Raw genomic sequence first — 20,191 nt, 5'->3', positions numbered from 1 at the left:
AACTTCATCTTTCTGTAATTTAATTTTGGGAGCAGTGGCTGGCGTATAATATGCATAATAAGGTAACAGCAGGTAGTTATTGATGATCACAGGTCGGGATAATGCATGAGGACTCATAGCAGAAAATGCAAATAGATCCCAAACCACATTTGTCAGTGAACCTTACCCCTGGCCTCAGCACATGAAAGTCCACTGACAGATTAAGCAACAGAAAAGGATGAAGTGAGTAATGGGCTTAACACTGTATTGACTGATCCTTTTATGAACTATTATCATCAAAGCAGACTGTGTAAAATGTCATAATCCACTTGAAATTAATCTGAATCCTATTCCTGTGTCAGCAGCCACCACTGATAGTCTGTCCCTTCTGTCTAAACGTCTATCTGTGGAGCTGATAAAACATTAAACCCTTAGCAAGGAACCTTCCACAGGAGTCAGGACTCCTCTGGAGTCTTGTCTCCTCTCGTGTAGCACTGCACTCTTATCACTTGGCTTAGTGTTTTCCACACCTCCGTCAGATGATTTAAAGTGTTCCTTGATGTGTAAATCCTCCATTGAAAATCCCAGCCATGTGTGTTTGAATAATTCAGTGGGAGGGTGCTGTCAATAGCAGCCATGTACACCACCGCTGGAGTGGCGAGAGACAGGCTCTGGCTAACTTGTCTTCATTGCCAATTGATTATGGTAGCTGATGGCAAGACACCAGAATTTTGATTATGTTTTGTCTCTTGCATTCATTTCTGAAAGTGCTTGTTATTCTGTTTGGAGAGAGGGTAGAAGTGGTATAAGGTCTGTGCTGCATGCCTCTTTATTTTGCCCGAGCTACTTAATCTTTAATGAAACAATTATCTTTGATATCACTTTAAACAATTACTTATTTCATGCCTATAAGATAAATTAAAGGAGATAATATAATATCCTGAATGCAGACGCTAAACCAATCCAGTTTTTATGCTCTTTCCTCATATTATTTAAAAAAAAAAAATTTATTTAGTGGGTAAAAATATTCTTGAATGCACTCTTTGCTCAAGTGGTTTGCCTTTTCTACACACAGAAAAAGGTACAATTTCAGAGCCCAAAGAGCGACTTGATGACTACCTCAGTCATAACACACACAAAGACAAGGGATGAGATTCATGCTCCAGCAGTCGCAGGTGGAAACTGTGTGCAGAGTTCTTTATCAACAACATCCTCCACCTCCTCCATCACCACAGACACATTGCAATGCGACACTTTAACACTTATTTCTATTTATCACGGCATTACAACATTACTGTAGCACCCCACAAAAACATGGTAATTTAGTAGCCAGTATGTGACAATTATCAAATGTTTTGCAGCTTTAAAACAGAGCAAACACGCGCTGTTAAACTGTGAACAAACATAACAATTCAAAACGACTCAGGTAAAATGCAGTTTTACCTCTATTGGATAAATTATTTCCCTACCTTTGAGTTCTTGGCAATCCAAGTATTGTTTGGAGGATGCAAACACTCGCTTGTTTCCGCCTGTACATTATGGCTGGGTTGCTGACGGTGTCGCCCAGAGAAAAATACATTTCTCAGACTTTCTCATTTGTGGAAATAGCCAATCATTTCGGGCGAACAGGTTTCCGCTCGGCATTACCACCGCCGTCACAGTATCGTAATCTCTCTCCTCTGTAAAAATGAAGGTCTCTCTACCCAATAAACCGTTTGCCTTGAAAGTCGGTTGAAATGTTGTCGCCTTTCGGAAAGTTAAAACAGCTTCTTGTGAGAGGGGGAGATGAGTCCTGGTGTGGGGAGGTTTCAGAGAGACAGACGCGGAGGGTGAGGATGAGGAGGAGGAGGATGAGGAGGAGAGGAGTCCAAGGGGCTTCGCAGTGCGCGCAGAGCGAGAAAACAGCGTCCACCCCCCACCCATGAATGCATGCGTTTACTTTCAGTGTACTTCAATGTGTGAAAGAGATTAATCTTCTCCTAGAGCTGCTGGTTATAATGATCAACAGACAGCATCAGCATCATGAAAAACAGGACAATTATAGGCTATATTTACATCATTTATTGAAAGCTTAGGATATGAGTACCCTTTGTCTACCTGGTGCCAAGTCTGTGAATTATTTAATGTTGTGCAAGTGATCGTAAAGTAAGCAAGTACCATATAGTTGACATTAAACTGCATCATCTGGCATGTTGAAGTGTTTCAGGGCCGATATAGTGGCTACTAAAGCACCTTTCTTAAACAGCCATTACCATACTGTGAGTGGACCAGTGATGTCTGCAGCGAGCCTCGTTACTCAAGTAGTTTAAGTGGATTACAATAATGTCAGAGATGGCACACTCAAATCACTTTAACTTTCTTCAGTTTCAAAATAGATCTGAGTCAAAATATATAGTCCATTTTAAAGACCCTTATTTTCTCACTGGTTTGAAGTGGGCGAGGCCCAGTTGGATAAAGGTGATGTCACATACTTCCATGCCACAATTAGACATTTGAATCGAAATCTGTTCACAGTTTTGGAGTTGTTTGCTGATGTTGCTAGGCAACTGTCAAGCAAATCTGATGAAATCACAATTGTACAGTCCTGTGAGATGAGGATTAGCTGTTTTTTTGTTTGAGTGTTTATGAGTAGGTCTACATCCTTGTCACTTGTACCCTATTCCAGTCACTTGAAGCACATTAATGCCCCTTTAAGAGATTCACTGTGTAGGTACCTGTGTTGTTGCTGGCAAGGCTGCTGATTTTTGACTTTGACCTTTGATGATGAGAATAAGAATAATAAAAATGAGAATGAGAATAATAAAATGTTCATAATAAAATTAACATTATTCCTAGTAAATTGACCCACTTGACTTCTCCCTGGCCTTATGAACCAACACGTTTTTCAGAAAGACTTTTTCTTTGTTTATTGGGTAGCATTTTTGATATACACTTCAGATATTACACATATTTTTATTCAAAGCATAGGATAAGAGAGATCTGTGCTCCTCACCAAGTCACTCCCATCATCCGACACGCTCCACTTCAGTCATTCAGGTCTATCCAAACAGAAATAATATCTGAATAAATTATCAGCCTAATACAGACTCAGAACCAGTTTAGCGGATCTCTGACAAACCACAGCTACTCAATCTGAATGAAGAATTAATGGTGTAGATAAAAATCAATTTATAATCCAACCAGATGTGATCAGGTTTTAAATGTGTAGTTCAACATTAGCCATATGTCCTAATCAATCAGTGTGTTTACATCAGTGGAGGCTGGTGCATAGAGGCAGAGGAGGTTGCTCCTCTATTTTTTGAGAGGCACGAGGGATATCAAAATATAAAAAAGAATATTTGGTTGAAATAAACCATTACCAAGTCTCAGTATTATTTGTAAAATATTTTTTCTTTCTTTTTTTTTTTCATTATTGAAATTCTGATTAAAATGCTTCAAGAGCGACACCTGCAGGGCAGGAGGGCAGCGTGTGTGAAGCGTTGGTGGGGGGCAGTGGGGGAAAATGAGGGTGAGTGGAGGGCAGAGGAGGACCATAGACTGTATAAAAATATGGTCGTAGTTACCGTGACGTCACTCGTTGGTTTCTGAAGAGCGATTTTGAAGCTCAAAGTGAGCCACTCCGGCTGTCGCCATCTTGGCAGTACATGACTCTACCTAACCCTCAGACAATTAAAAATGGGCAAAGAGGCGGGCCGAATGGCTGAAACAAGCCACCTAGCGGCTGGCGGACCTGTCACTCAAAGCAGCCATGTCCTTCATTATGCATAACTTTACGGCTTAATAAAATTTAAACGGGTGAGTTATAAAAAAATTCATCCCCCGTACAGTTGTCATGAAAGGGGAAATTAGCTATAGAGACCAAAACCGTTTTTTGTACCAGGCTGTAAACATGTTTATTTCTGCTGTAAAGTTGGGCATTTTAACATGGGGGTCTATGGGGATTGACTCGCTTTTGGAGCCAGCCTCAAGTGGCCATTCAAGGAACTGCAGTTTTTGGCACTTCCGCATTGGCTTCATTTTTCAGCCCCAGAGGTTGCCGCTTGAGGAGGACGGGTGCCTGCTGTCCTCCGCAGGGTGGGCTCTCTTACATCAATTTAATGTACTTCATTTTTTTCATGCTTATCTATGATTGGCCAAGACACGTAAAATGACGCTCCAAGGGAGGCTGTCCTCTCTTACCAATCAACAACCAGAATGCAATATTGACATCATGTTGGTCCAATGACAGTTTTCAGATTTCATCTTCAATTCTCTCAACGGTAAGGCAGAGTAGCAGCAGTAGATAGCTCCTTGCGTTAGCCAACACAATAGTTAGCTTGTTGTAGCAGCCTGAAGGACTCTTTATACATCCATGGAAGGACTGTTAAGGACTGTTGTTAAGCTAACAGGAGAATAGATTTGCACTGGGCAGCGCAGCAGCGGCAGGACGCCACCGGGGAGGCTGGAGAGAGAAGCAACCAGAGAAACAACCAGGAGAGTTAGCTTGTTTGTCATTGATGCTGATGATATCAGACTGATTAACCAACAGCCATAAAGTTCTGTTTACTATCAAACAAGATGACCAACAGCCACAAATGATCATTATGACATGGATACTTAATCTCCATGATAGAAAGAAGAAGACATCAGATAACGTGAGTCAGATACAGCTTCTCTCTCTCTGTCTCTTTGGTCACTAATTTCATCTCTGATGGATATCTCCTTATCAAGAATGCAGCAGAGGTCATATAATGTGCTCTAGGTAGTTTGCTTGTTGAAGTTACAGTGAGCTGTCTGGACTCACTCATGCATTTGGAATTGATCCCGTTTTTAATTGAGTGGTTGTTCAGTCACCTGTTGATGTTGTGTGATTTGTGAATGAATGTGCAGGTCTGGCTGCTTGTTGTGACATTTTCTTCAGTTCATTTTTAAGCTGAGTCGTATATTGAGTAATAAGCTTAAGGTAACTAGAATAAGAAGTGTTAATATGTCAGCTTTGTAGACTATAGGCCTATTTTTTATATAGATAAGAGTGTGTAAGTCATGTATTTGAAACATGCATTAATACTTTCTGATGTCAATCTACACTTTTAGATCTATGAATGTTTTTAGTGTTCAATCTTTTTATTATTCAGCACTGATCTGTAGGCTACCTGTATCAGATTGTAAGCTTTGTGGTACTTTATATTATTTCTGTATACTAAGAAAATGCACAGGAAACACATGTAAATCATGCGATATCCTGTCTGTTTTTGATGAGAACATAAATCTGTTGTCACAATAGAACAATACTATAAATTTGAATTTAACTTTATTGGTAAAATGACACATTCTGAACCACTCCACGGCTAAAATTAGCACTTCTTCTTCTTATGTATATGCTAAATGTCTTTACAGAAGCAGCCTTTTCACCACTCAGGCTTTTTGTTTTTGAAAGCAAATTGTTTTATTGGCATATAAAATTGTCTCCCACCCCTCCAATTTCACCAGGAGGGGGACAATAATATAGTTTGATGCGGTTTGTTGTAAGATTCCATGTTGGTTTTCCTCCTGTCCTCCCCAATTTTTTGAGTCACCAGCGGCCACTGGTTTACATTCACAGTAGTAACCTGGTTACTGTAAATCCTTGTGTATACATGCAGCAGGTCAGTAATCAGATTTCTCCACTAAACCCAACCTTATTCTGAAAGAGTGGCTCACTGATTTGAACTGTGTTAATGATAGAAGTCAAAAAGTCAGTAAGCAGCATGCTTACTGACTTTTTGTTTTGTGTTTTTGGTGTGAGAGTTTGTGTTGGAGCAGACTGGCAGCACAGTGAACAGAGCACGGCTTTTCCTCACAATGTGAAAGTGTCTAAATTTAACAAATATTTAAATCTTCAGCGCTGGAAACCAACTTATTTAGACTTCTACAGGCGGCTTTGTGTTAGCTTCAGTGTTAGTCAGACTTTAGATGGAATTATGGAAATACGAGGCTGCATTGCTTCATGTTATGATCTCTGCTTTCATCCAGCTGCTCCGCTGTTACTTTCTGTCTACAGTCTTTTATCCTGCACATGCTCAAATGCAAGCCGATACATGACAGAGAAATCAGAGTTCTCTGGGAGGAAAGTGCTGTTTTAACCTTGTTACGCTCTGCACCTCAGCACATCTGAAGCTCAAAAAATACTGCTGTTTGCTTTTTCTTTTGCTAACGAAAAGTTAGCATGAGAAAAGGCATGTATGTCAATTGCATGAGTCTCATACTCAATGCGTGAGAGTTGGCAGCCCCGGTAACTGGGCTGGCGGCTCTACCACAAGAGGCTTTCCTATTGTGTGTGTGTCTTTGGAAAGTGCCAGTATATAGTCATAACCCTGCTGTTTATCGTGGTTAAGTTAATATTACTGTTGGTCAAGAATCTTGTTAAGCGCTGTACAGTTGGGGGGAGGGGGCAGGTTGTACACACAATATGTGTATTGTAGGAAAAATCACCTGTTTTAACATAATATCTTTACAAGAAGCTCTGTGATTATATGTACATTGTAAAATAAATAAATAAATAGTGTGGAGATCCTCTTTAAGGTCTCAATAAATAGACAGAGAATGCAATATTTTCCAAACTTTAACTTTGACCGTTGCATTTACTTTTATCAAGAAAACCTTTTTCCTCCTAGGCATATAATGTGAGATATTATAAATAAGGCAAGACACAATGATTAACTGTTGAAAAGAACAAAAATCCACAAATGTCACAGAAACAATTTAGACTGACAGGGAATTCTATTAATATTGTGTGGAAATGAAAACTAAGAGGGCAGCAGTTTCCTGCTGTTGACTCACGGCTGTGTTGAAGGACTCTTTTCCATAAATGTTGTGTCATCCTCACTGGTGTAATTTTACTTGTATTTCTATATTTAGAAATGTGATATGATTATAAAAAGCTACTTCAGTCATCAATGCAGTGTTATGAAGATAAAGTCAATGTAGATGAACGCATACGTCTTAATATGTTGAAAATGTATGTTAATACACATGTAAAATATATATATAGTTTATGATATACATATTATAACTCTTTTTAGGTATGGTTTATGTTCCTGCTGTTTAATAAAGACTGTTATTTAAAGTTCAAGACAGCTTCAGTGGGGTTAATGCAAAGTTCAAGTAGCTCATTTAAGTGAGTGAACTTCAAAGGTAGTCAGGCACCAGGTCTGAAATCCCATATGATTATCTGGGATCTAAATCTTCCTTAACAGCACATAAGTGGAGTCCTGACTACAATCTTGTCATTTTGATCTTTAAAGAAAAAGCTCCTCCGTTTGCAGCGAGGGATTTTCGCTATTGACACCTCCTTCCTTTCATGTACATTTTATTGTGAGTTTGGCATTTGAACCTGTGCACAGCAGAGCTAGGCAAAAAAAGGTCACAAAATAGCCAGAAAGTGAGAGGATCAAATACTGTCTTGTAACTGCACTGATCATTGCCGAGGATGACTAGGAGACGGACAACAGGGGGAGAGAAAAGAGGGCAAGCGCAAAGGGAGGTGGCTCTGACAGGCTGTGTAATAGCCTCAGTGTTCTGAAACACTGATCACACCGCTATTTCAACATTTTTCCTAAACCACCCTCTGTTCTTAGTCTGCACAGTTATTTCTCTTTCATATTGTCACCCACTATCTTCTTTTTTCCCCTTAGCTCAATATCACTGCAATCATACCTGACAAAAAGATTCAGATCCACTGGCCATCTGCACTTAAGACCTCATCAGAAACCTATCAGTCATAGATATCATACACAGCTTTTCTCCCTTTATTCACTCTTCTTATTTTGAACCCAGTTTGACCACTAGACCACTTGCACATCAGAGAATTCAGCCATATCCTCCTCTGCTCTTTGGAGATGGTCATTCAGCTCACTGCCATACCTGCAGGCATGCCTTGCATTGCAGATGAGCTGCAAGATCCAATTTGTTTGTGTTGAGATGACTCCAATTTCTTTGCCACAGAACATTAGGGCTGCAAATTAATATCCCTGGGCTCAGCGGCTCACAGTTCTGTTTCGAGACAGGAGACAGGCACACTGGGATAATGGCAGGTGCATGGAGAGAATTCTTTAAGACCTGAGGTACCTTGTCTTTATAAACCCTTGTTCTCGCCACCCATCTTTTTCTTTCTTTTCCCCTCATGGTTTCATCTGTCACCTTTAGAGACCTTTTCCTAAATGAGTTTAGAAGGTACAGGGCTCATCTACACTGGCGTGCTCAGAGTTACAACATATACAGTCACTCTTACCTCTCAGCAGACATTCACAGAGAGAAGCAGCAGGGAATACAAATGAGCAACAATGTGAAAAAAAAGTTTTGAGAAGCCCTATACTTCTACACAGGTGATCTTGATGTTTACATATGTTGGCTGCTCACTGCTGTATATCATCGTACATTATACATATTCTATGTATTGTATGTTTAATATGTATGCATGGTATTCCTGCTTGTCATTTCTTCACTGTAAAATCCATACATTTGTGATGACACATATCACTTAAGATTATGAAATAGATGTATTATATTTGTCATAATCAAGTTAAGTCTCAGAACTTTCCTGCTGGCATTACTGGTGAGATCTGCCATCCGTTCCTGAATCTTAAAATTGATAATACATTCTTACCATAAGGTGCTTGTATTGAATAGAGGCACTGTTGGGCTTGGGGGGGGGGGGGGGGGGCAATCGCCCCTCCTAGTGCCCCCGAGGACAAAATAATTACGCGAAAGTGCCCTCTAAGGTGCCCACACAAAGGAGAAAATATACCAAAATTCTGTAATCGCTGTCTTAGTTATGGGTAAATCAGGATGAAGTGCCCTCATGGGTGCCCTTTCAATGGAAGAAAATGTAATAGTGCCCTTTAAAGAACCCCCACAAGATGTAATGCAGTGCCCTATGAGTTGCTGTTGTAATGGGGTGAGCTGGAGGTTCTGTATGGCTGCCCTTCTAGTGAAAAAAAAAGTGGAAAAAGAGCAATTTAGGGTTCCCCTAAGTCTAACATACAGAAGTACAGAATTGCGTGCCCTTTCAGTGAAAGAAAAAACATGGTGAAGTGCCCTTCCAGTGAAGAACATGAGATATTGTGCCCTATAAGATGCCTTTACAATGGAGTTAACTGGCCATTATAGTAGAAATGAAAGCATCCTTTATGTAGGCTGATCATTAGGAAAATAAAGCACCCTTAAAAACATTAGTTGTTGTAGCTGACATTATTCCATTGCATTGATTTTGGTACAGTACTGCTCACTAGTTTGCTCAGTCACACCCCCTTTAGATTGTGTGGGTCAGTGCACTGTAAGCTATAACCTTGATTCTATGACAATTTGTGAGGTATAGGTCACATATCAAGGCTTTTTTGCAATTAAAACAAGTGTATGGATTAAATTTTATTAAGGATGCATTACTCATGTATGTAAACTCTATGTTCTAAGTTGGTTTTATATGTAGGACTGTCCAAGGCCTACATATAAATGTGCTATAACATGCTAAACAATAAGCTAGATTCATAGTAGCTAGCTAGCTAGATATGTACTTAGCCATCTCTATATTAAATATTTGGCACAAACTGGAAATCAGCCTTGTAGTGTAGTAAAACCTTAAAAGGAAGTATTCTTTATTCAAAATGCATTTACAAAGATTTAGGTTGGATTAACTTGTACTTCTTGGCAAATTACAGAATGCCAAGAAGAGACAGAAAATTGGCGACAATACAAAGGGATCTGCAAAATGCAGCTGGAGGCAGTTCTTCATTCAAAGATTGGATCCACAGCTGCAAAAGCAAGGGAGGAGATGAGAGAGATAAAAGTACATTTGCATTAGCCATTAGCAATTAGATGGGATGCCCAGTAGAACTTAAACCTCTGGCTAGGCATGTTAAAAAGTATAAATTATCCTATCATGAAACTGTCTGGAAGAGAACCTTTTGAGTAGACCTGCTAACAGACAAAACTCCTCAAAATATATGCACAGCATGTATTCTCCTCTCCTCTCCGATCTTGTTTTTCACTTCTCTGAAAAGACTGCTCATAACAGCTAATTCTCAAAATGTTAATAGTTCATGTTTTTACTACAGATGTGTTTGAGAAATAAACATATAAAATGTTTCCCATTCCCTGTACTTTGTTACAGAGAGTGTACTAGAGCTTTTTATAATACTTCAGCTACATACATAAAAGTACATTAAAAGAGGTGTTTGATATTTTTGGGGGAATACATTAATTCTCCTTCTTGTCAAGACTTAGATCAGAAGATCAATACCACTCTCATATCTTTACAAAAAATATAGCTGAAGCCAGCAGCTGGTTAGCTTAGCTTAGCACAAAGACTGGAAACTGTAGAGAAACAGCTCCTACTGCCTACCAACATCTTCTACCAGTACCAATATAACATAATTACAAGTCTCAACTCTAAATTAAACGACCAAATATGTTGTTTCACAAACGAAATAATGGTGCGTTTTCTAAAAGCGCTTTTCTAAAAGCGCTTTTCTAAGAGCGCTTTCCAAAACTGTTACAAATCACTGTTAAAAAATAATGATGTTCTATGATGTGATGGTTAAGGTCTGGTTAGGTTTAGGCACAAAAACCATGATTGTTTTGTTAAGGTTAGAGAAACATGTGGCGTGGGTTAAAGTTACTACTTCCTTAAAGTGAGGTGACCTTTGTCATCATGGCTACAATAATAACCATGGGGTTAAGGTTAGGGGATGATCGTAGTTCTGATTTTTAAAAAACTGTCCTGACTCATGGATGGAAATATAACAAACAGCGATCTCCTGTGGCAAAGTCCACTGTTGGTTTGTAGCCTACATCCAACCAACCTCCACCACTACATCATATTATATTCACCCAACGTTTTTGGCTATCTTGTCTGAGTCAAGCTGGTTCCCTGGGATACACTTCATTGATCTGTCGTGTGACCAATAAATCACTGTAAATACCACGTAGCAACTGCCCCCAACCGAGAAATAGTCAGGCACATAAGAGGCACATACGGTGGGTGGAATTACCTTATGACAGAGTCAAGCTAGCTGTTTCCCCCATTTCTTTATGCTAAGCTAAGCTCACTCTAGCTCCATATTTATTGTATAGATATGAGAATATTATTGATCTTCATCTCATCTAACTCTTGACAAGGAAGTGAATAAGAATTCGAAAATGCCAAACTATTCCTTTAACACACAACACACAAAGGAGACCCTATAGTGGAGCAGTAAAGCAACTAACAACAGTAATATTCAGCAATAATCTCTCTGTGTTATATTCATGTGATATATTAATTTTGCACTGTGCACATATAAGCATCAAGAACAATTCTTTGTGGTAGAGTTACACAAAATATACTGAAAAAGTTATGTGAAATTTTACAAGAATGTATTCACGAGCCTCAGGCCAAAGTGTTGTCTCGTGATAATAGCTGCAAGGTGGGTAAAGTCTAACCTTTGTTTGTGTGTTCAATGTGCCCATTTCAGAAAAGCTGGAGGTTTGCATGCGGCATACTAAACACAACCACCTCGAGGTAAACAAAAAAGGTGTTTTTGTGGGCTTCTTATACTTTTAAGCCCTCTGCTGACAGTAAGATCAGAAGGTAAGAACATCAGTCACATATACTAAACGATACAGCATAGAGCCTACACACTGGTGCACTCTAAGAGACAATTTTACGCCTTGAAGAGAGACCGAACTGTTGCCTACTCGCTATCAACACACAATTGTCATCACTCTGAACACAGTGCACAAAGAAAGTGTTGAGTATTTTTTAATTGCTGTTTAATCCTTTGACTTCAAGTCAGTTTCATTGTAAGGCCCTTTCTTCGGGGCTTCAAATAAAATCCCAATTATTTTTTGAGGTTTTTCTAACTTCGTTTACACATTCATGGGATTTTGCAATCGGAATGAGAGCAGATCACAGTACGCTTCTCAGACAAAGCTTTGTGCTCGTCACCAAACAAAACAGAGAACAAAAAAGGTCCGGAAATAATCAAGCCAGAAGTGGACCCCTCCTTGGTGCTGAACACACACTGGTCTAAAAGGACTTTGAAGATCTTTCATAAATTTTGTTTTTGTCTGAATATGAAGAGAGCAGTCATACCAGATTATTGAAGAAAGCACTGAGGCTGTCAAGCCAGGCAGTGTCTAGACATATCTCTCCACTCCAGCTATGTCTTTAATGTACATTCACAGCCACAGTTTGATTTAGAGGCAAGTCTTCAATAACGCTCCTCAAATGTGCTTTCTTTGCCCACCCCCATGTCAAACATTAATTGTTTTTATGCTTGTAATCACCGTTCTGTTTATAGCAGCTGGCCTTTTCCTAATAGGCTTCACTGGGAATCCATCAAGCCTCTCATTTTAATAGTTTCTTGGTTCCTTGTTGAGACTGACATTTTGCCCACTTGCTGCCTTTAAAAATCATTCAGCAATAATTCATTTTTCTACCAGGGATCAATTTGTTCTGTTAGATTGCTGTTGAAAATGAAAGAAAAAAAAACTCTTCATTGTTCTGTCTGCAGAGTAAAATAACACATTAACATATTTAATCTTTATTGTTCATATAAAAAGGGTTAATACTCAATAATGTGCTTCAACACTAGCTTCCCATGTTAGCCACAAACACAGTATAAGTAGGTTATTCAAATTTTGATGTCTTTTTTCAGAACTGTTGAGATTAATGAATTCTGGTGCAAGTATAAAACAAGAAAAAGGAGTTAATTCAACCATATACTGCAGACCGACTCAGACTGAGATTAATTCCTCACCACAAAGTCACTTGTCAGAGCCAAGTGAACATGTGTTACACTACGTTCAACTGTGCATAGTAATTTTTCACTCACTTGTTATAATGAGTAGTTTTTTTTAAGAAAAAAGGATTAAGTAATCACAGATTTCTTCAGTCGATGGATGGGGCTAATAGTGTTATGACTGATTAGTGCCAAGTAGACAGTCATTTGAAACCATGGCCATTATGTTTGCTCAGGAAGATGAACAGTTGGCATAAAGGAAGTCCCTTGATAGAAAACAAGAGGAAAAATAGGGTGGGGTTGGCTTTTAGGTGAACCTATGAAGCTCCGGGCATGGCTCGAGGCTTTCCCTGACGTGTATGCGTGCATATATGTGTTGGCACATATGCACCTCTGAAAAAGATATATAATAATGTATTTAAAAGCACTTCAGATCTCCTCCTGCGTGGAGACTTAACTGTATGCATGAGTACCACTGAATGGTATTTTGCGTTCATTTTGCATTCATACACTAGATCCAGTGTAAAATATTACGACGGTTCTTTGGGACTGATGACTGCTCTCAGCTCATCCTCCTCTTTGATCAGGGCCCTCTCCATCTCTGTTGCATCATTGCCAGCCTTTGGGTGTCCTTTTAAGCATCTCTCTCTCTCTCTCTGATTCTGTGATTCCACCACCTGCCTGTGCTTGTTATGCTGTGCCTGGCCTTGACTGTTTTAGCCACCTAGCCATGAGCATATCTGCTGTGTGTGACCACAGATAACTCCTAATGACTGTTTTACAATAACACGACCCACCCGCCAGTGAATACTGAACAACAAACTGAGCCATCGATGTTTGAAAAGGAATCTCAGCAAAATGCTCTAGTGTGCATTATAATGATGTAGCAGCAGAGGCTCCTTGGCAATTAATTAAACTGTAAATTTAATTATCTTAATGGAAGTATATTGCAGAAACAGTTGCGCAGCTAGGTAGATCGTGCCTCTATTATTATTACTTTGTAAGGACTCTTTCATCCACAGATTACTGATATATATTAGCTTTCAACTTCTTTTGAGGGAAGGAAAACCTGCCTCTTGAGGGATTAAGAAACAGCACAGAAGCAAAATTAAGCTCAAACCATATATATTTGCATCTCTCAGCCGGCATCATAAAAGAAGGGTGCCTATCAGAAAACCAGGCCTAATTTCACCGTCCCTCATGCTCAGCCAAGCCTCCTGTGGCTGTCTCTGGCTTGTGTGAAGATCCTGGATATGTGATTGGCAACTGTTTAATGAGGGCCTGTGTACCTTTGATTACTCAGCCCCACTAATGAACAGCATGTCAGTTTTGCCCTATTAGCAGGGAATACTGTCCTGGCTATCCTGGGTAGAGCAGCGCATCCAAATGCCAGTCAAAGGGCACAATTGATATTTAATGCAGCTCCCTGTGGAAAATTCTAATAGTCATCGATTCAAACTTTTAGATATTATTTCTCTGGGCTGATGTCATCTGCTCTGAATTAGTGTTTGGAACATAAATTTACAGACACTCTGATACTATGATTGTATTTACTGATGCTCTCCCGATATCCATCCCACAGTACAACGACCATGATGACTTTATTGGTTTTATTTTCTCTTCTCAGGAGTGACATGCACATATGTTCTCAGCTTGCATTGGGAAACAGGGAGAGACTGCAGCTCTGGCAGAGTTGGGAACATCATTCCAATGGAAGTCATGAGGGAGAATAGTCTGAGTGGTCTGGGCAGGGTAATTGCAAGGTTGCTATAGGGAACAGTTGCAAGAATTTTAGCGGGGTAGGAGAAACGGATGTCAAGAATCTCACACACATTTTCGTAGATGACACAGGTGTTGCTGTGGTTTTGTCAAAGTGTTTTATTTGTATTTATTTTCCATCCTTTCCCCCATCCGCACTTGGAACTCCACCCAATATTCTGCCCTAGTCGAGTAAGAGTATTTAAATTCAGGGTACTTTTTGCCTCTAAAATTGCTGTTATGAAACAACTCATTTAATAAGCTAACTCCAGATTCAGACTATCTTGCCAACAGTTAGTAGCTTACCAATTACTTGATAACCTTGCTTCTATTAGCCTTTCTGAGTCTTTTCAGAGGGGTCAAACCAAAACTGCCTGGAACTGCAATAATCATCAAATATCAGTATTTTCCTTAATCAACTTGAATTTAATAAGCATCTGCAACCTAACATTCTTGCGATTTCAGTCCCACCTGACAGTACTTTTCTACACTGATGTGCAGTAATTTCATTTGCATCTTTGGCATACATTTCCACTCACATGCTACGTTGCCATTGGTCCTAATGATCTCTTAGAGCTGTGTGACCTGCATGCTCTGGTTTGTCCCTCCGTGCTTCAAGGACTTTCTGCTACTTTTCTCTCTTTGGCTGCTTAATGGCTAAAGCGCAAAATGTTTTTTTTTCACATTTTAATACAATTTGCAGTGCAAACACATAATAGGTTGACCACACAATTGTTTTATTTATGTATTTATTTAGAGAGACTCTGGTGTATAATCACAGACTCATTTGCATTTCTTTCCCATTTTGTTCTCTCCCTTTTCTTCTACTGCATAAGCCTTTTTGGGCTGTCAACATTCAATTACTAAAAAGCTATGGTAAAAGTCTCCTTTTGTAGTAGGAAACAAAACATTTTGGCAATGAAAACAAAAAATCCAGGGGAGTTTGGGAGTTGGGAGTTTGTTTCAGGCAATATTAGTTAAGATTTACAGCCACAAGTCTTCATTGTATGTCATTTGAGCTTACAATGACAACTGGTATTGAGTTGACATCAACAAAATCATCAAATTTGTGGGGTTTGGTACAAACAAGCAAGACCCTCCTAACTGGCAATGTAAACCTGCCTTGTGCAGAAAGGTGGTTATTTCAGTCACCTTCATTGTGGCCAGACATCTGAAGAAATCTCTAGATGAGTCAGAATGCACAATGAGGGACTGCAGAAGAAATATTCACAGCTGAGTGCTGAAGGAGGCAAGGGAGTCTAATCACCAGCCAAAGCTCACTTCTCAATCATACACAAAGACACACAGACACACACACCTGGAGAGAACAAAATTACTACAAAACAAGGCACAGAATAAGAACCATGCTTCACTGGTTTCTAACTCAAGCTGTCTCTAGCTCTGAGCTTATTTTGACATTAATACAAAATTTGTGAAACTTTACTTTACTTGTGTAACATTTTTGTTATTTAAGAAAAAATAATATTTTCCATAGGGAACATCTGAGGCAACATCTGCAATTATTGATTTGTGTGATTGTCATCTGTAGTTCATAATGAGGATTTGCTGACAAAAAATAAATTTGGTGTTTTCCTTAATAGAAAATGACTTTTTCCATAGCAGAGGGGGGTATAACAGTATTTGCATGTTAATTGTGAGTTATCACTGTGATTCTTATTCAAATATAGGCACCCATTCATTTATATTGTGGCACATTTACATCTCTTTACTGCACTGTGATTTTGTGGTCCACAGAGCACCCACAGTTATAACAGCACGTAATCGTGACTGAATTACATCAAATATGGGGTTGATAGGAACAACTACATTTGTGGACATATGGGTCTCGTTAATGCCTCAATTCAATTACAGCCTCATTTAGCATGTCTTATATAGCCTAATCTCTTTGTAAAAGATATGGACGACCAAAGGAGGTTATGTATGGAGCAATAAATCTCCTCTCACTTTGAAGAAAGTGATGACACCCTCCAGCCACTGAAATTATGACTGAATGACTCAGTCGGAGGTGGATATTGGAAATAAAACTTAACTTGGAGTTACTATACCATGTTCGGAGAATCTGGCTGTCAAGGGTTTTTCTCTGTAAATTAAATTAAAATGTCAGACTTTGTGTTGGTCCATGCATAACGCTGGGGAGTATTATATATTTTCTGAGATAGGGTAGCACAGAGAGCTGCTAGGGAGGTCGGGCAGTCGAGTGGTTGCCTTGTGAGCACAGTAAATCATATTTTCCTATAAAACAGTTTGCAACAAGTCACTCAGAAATATGGAAAAGCTGCCAGGAAGTTCAGTGAAAGTTTGGTTGACTTCACAATGTGCTGAACCTTTACAATGTAACAGTTGTCCTTTGGAGAGTGCATTCAAAAATGTGCACAAGACACACCTTAGTATTCTGATTGTCTTTGTTGTAGGTTATCCCATCTGTTATTTACTGTAAAGTCAGTATACGTTTGTCATTCGCTGCAGTCAGTAAGATAACTGCATATAAAATTATCTGTGTAATTCTAAGCAATAATATAGTCATAAATTCTGATAGGAGAGAGATGACACACGGATTGTAACTCACAGCATGCTTACTTACTTAGCTTTATTATTTTCACGCTGCCTGGTGGTAGGTCAATATCATGACTAAGTAGACAACACATGAAAGTGAATTTATACAAGGTAACTAATCAATAATGAGGAAGTCTGCAAGTTGTGTACAAAACCAAATCAATTGCAATTTTTTACATATCATCTTCGCTTCAGCAGACAGAGAGAGGCAAAGCGCAGCTCCGTGTGAATATTATGAATCTTCCATTTTTTACAGATGAGGATTGATTAATTCAACTGCTGAACCATTAGTCCTGTCATGGGGGAGATTTATTCATCCATATTGTTTTTTTCATGTTTCATAACTGTCAGAGGTTATCAGTATTCCAACACCACCTTTTTCCAGGTATGTCTTAGATAATCACTGAAATGATGTTGAGTGCTCCAACATCATTTCTGACAACAAGTACAGGGCTGGCTCAGATTCAGATTCATTTGGTGTATGAGAGAGCAGGATATAAAAGGTCTAAAACCCCTCTGTGGGTCCTAGAGGCAGTGCATTGGATACATGTCTTATTCATTACAAAAACGTATTGACAATTTTGCTATTATTTGAGCCTTCCCAGCATATTGGAGATAAAAGGTCTAATTTGTCTCAGGTTTGAGGCAATGGGGTCATTAAAAACAAAACTGTTTATCACCTTGAGCATGAATATGCTACACAAATTTCATGGCACGCTGCCAATTCCATTATGATGAATATGAAGCTGCCATTTTGATCTGAGGAGGTCAAAAATGCCAAAATGGAAAGGGTTCATCCTCTAGGAAGCATGGATGTGTGCAGTAAATTTACATTAGATTTTTAGATTTTATATTACATGTCATGTAAAATTTAAATGCACCCTTCCAAACAGACAACTAAAATTCTGCACAGTGCTACAGTACAAATGCTTAGAGGTATTTCTTCTTCCTTTTCTTATTTTAGGAAATAATAAATTAGTAATTGCTGATGTAGCATATTTCTTGCGAGCAACTGGAAATTTTGACCAGGTCATTGCTGAAAACATTAGGATTTATTCTCCAAGGAACAGAAGTATCTACAACAACAGATTTCATGAAAATCCAACAATCCACTTCTGAGATATGTTGTCATTGGTGACATTTTAGACAAAAGGTCATGGAGTCATATTGAGATTCATCATCTGGGGACCATGAACACCAAATCGCATGTTAGTCTGGCCAGTAGTAGGGAAAATACAATATCTTGCTTTTGACCAGTGTGGTCAGATTGACAGACAGTGGATGGCAGACTTTAGAGAGAAAAAAGCATGCATTTAAACATGAGAAGCAACACCGCCAGAGCTACAAATTCATGTAATTTCCAATATTTTCTTTCCAGTGGTTGAGACTGTGGCAGCGAGGAAGATTTTTTGATGCCACATGTATTACACGTGCCCTCCATTTACAGTGTCTCTTGGCATCTTGAGTAAAACGATTTGGGATCAGTTGCCAAAAAAGTGAGCCAGGCTTTTCATCTACACGCAGTGCTGCATATCATATACAGCTGTTTTACCACACTGAGCTGTTTTTGTGCAATGCTTGCGATATGCTTGGGCTTAAGCTTTAGTGTGTGTATGTGTATGTGGAGGTTCATATTTTTCAGACACCAGAGTTTTCTGTAGTATTTTCCCTAATCAGCACAATATTGATATTGAGAAATATGGCCAAAAATAGCATGATGTTTGTTTGTCTATGTCAACACCCAGTCTGCTCCTGCCTTCCAAAAATCCTCATCCCTGAGCAGGGACAGGCAATTTTCGATCCATTATGTTCTGAAAAGCTGAACAGGCTAAATGAACAAGCCCAGAACAAGCCAAGCCAAGCCATTTAAATGGCTTTCCATGTAAGGCTATTTTTAAAACAGCAGAACATTGTCAACCAAATTGGGTGTTTAAATCTGCTTGTTGTCTTTTCACTCTGTATTTCACCAGTGGCTGCAAATGCACACAAGGATAAGAGACCACCTTTAGCTCAAATGCTTTTTTCTTGCTCTCACTCAAATAATCACAATAAAGCCTGTAAAAAGCACATGCATTTTTGTATTTCTGGGTGATAGATAGAGATTGACAGTGTCTTTTAGAATCTGGTTTGAATAGGCTGAAGAGGCAGCATTTTTTTTTTTGGCATAAGAGTTTGATTTGTTTTGTTTTCTTGTCTATCTTTCCGGTCTGGGTCCTTGTGTCTTTGCAGAGTCTGCTTTTTCTTGAGATGCTTTTTCATTACAAACAGACATTTCTCAGAGGAATTGCTACAGATGCAAGCTATGCGCACAGTCATTCACCTGACAGTTATGTCACGTCTTCTTTGTCTTTGCCTTTGCCTTGTTCTCAACAGTAATCTGCATCATTGCATGCTTATTGTAGATACATGATGCAGGGCAAGTATAAGTACATAAAGGAATCAATGAGTTAAAATGGTGTTAAATGATTTTGTTGGGGTTTTTATTACTGAAAACTTTTGGTGCACTGATACCAACAGAGTATATCAACTATTGAACAATATAGATTTGTTGGTATGAAACAAGAGTGTTGAATGCACAGTAATCAGGAGAAATTTTGTAATTCTTGCATTAAATCAACGGATAATTGCTGACATAAAACCTCTATTTCACTGCAGATACGTTTAGTTGTCAAAAGACTGAAAATGGATGCAGAGTGTGTATGATCTGTCATCTTAAAGGAAACACCATTCATTCTAATTACCACATTTACTTTCCTATAAAACACATGTTCTGTTTACTTTGAATATGATTCAGAAAATCACAAGTCTTTCACAGGATCATTATAATGTAGATTCATTTGCATTATATTTGCCTTGTATGCTAAACCATATTTTTGCTTCTCAAAGGAAACATTTTCCAGTCAAGTCCTTCACAGTCTGGTTGGACACAGGATGACTGAGGAAGTGTTTAAGTTCCATTTTAATTTTCTTCTCCTGACAAGTCTATGATTAAAACAACGGAGGCGTTTCAACAATACCTTTGCCATTACTTGACATTTCAACTAAGTCATAGGGGGCATGTTATAGGAACTGACAGACTTCTGCAGAAATGAATGAGCCTCCAGTGTTCTGTGTCTGGAACAAGAGGCGGGAGTCTCTGTGCT

At 38.9% G+C, this 20,191-nt stretch overlaps 1 protein-coding gene and 1 long non-coding RNA gene across 2 annotated transcripts in view; one reads left to right on the top strand and one right to left on the bottom strand.

Moving 5' to 3' along the window:
* The window catches only part of syndig1l (synapse differentiation inducing 1-like), a 36,123-nt gene extending 34,243 nt beyond the window's left edge, over window positions 1-1,880 (bottom strand). The window contains exon 1 of the mRNA XM_044330043.1: window positions 1,449-1,880. The gene's annotated coding sequence lies outside the window, so the exon portion shown is untranslated. The remainder of the gene's footprint in view (window positions 1-1,448) is intronic.
* Window positions 1,881-4,573: 2,693 nt separating this feature from the next.
* On the top strand, window positions 4,574-12,258 carry LOC122965389. Its single transcript, XR_006398218.1, has 3 exons — window positions 4,574-4,613; window positions 9,654-9,781; window positions 11,448-12,258. It is a non-coding gene; the product is annotated as an uncharacterized LOC122965389 (long non-coding RNA).
* Window positions 12,259-20,191: the final 7,933 nt, after the last annotated feature.

The sequence above is a fragment of the Thunnus albacares genome, chromosome 16, assembly GCF_914725855.1.
Source record: "Thunnus albacares chromosome 16, fThuAlb1.1, whole genome shotgun sequence".
NCBI lineage: Eukaryota > Metazoa > Chordata > Actinopteri > Scombriformes > Scombridae > Thunnus > Thunnus albacares.
The sequence above is the reverse complement of the archived record's forward strand: the minus strand, read 5'-3'. Positions and strand labels throughout refer to the sequence as shown.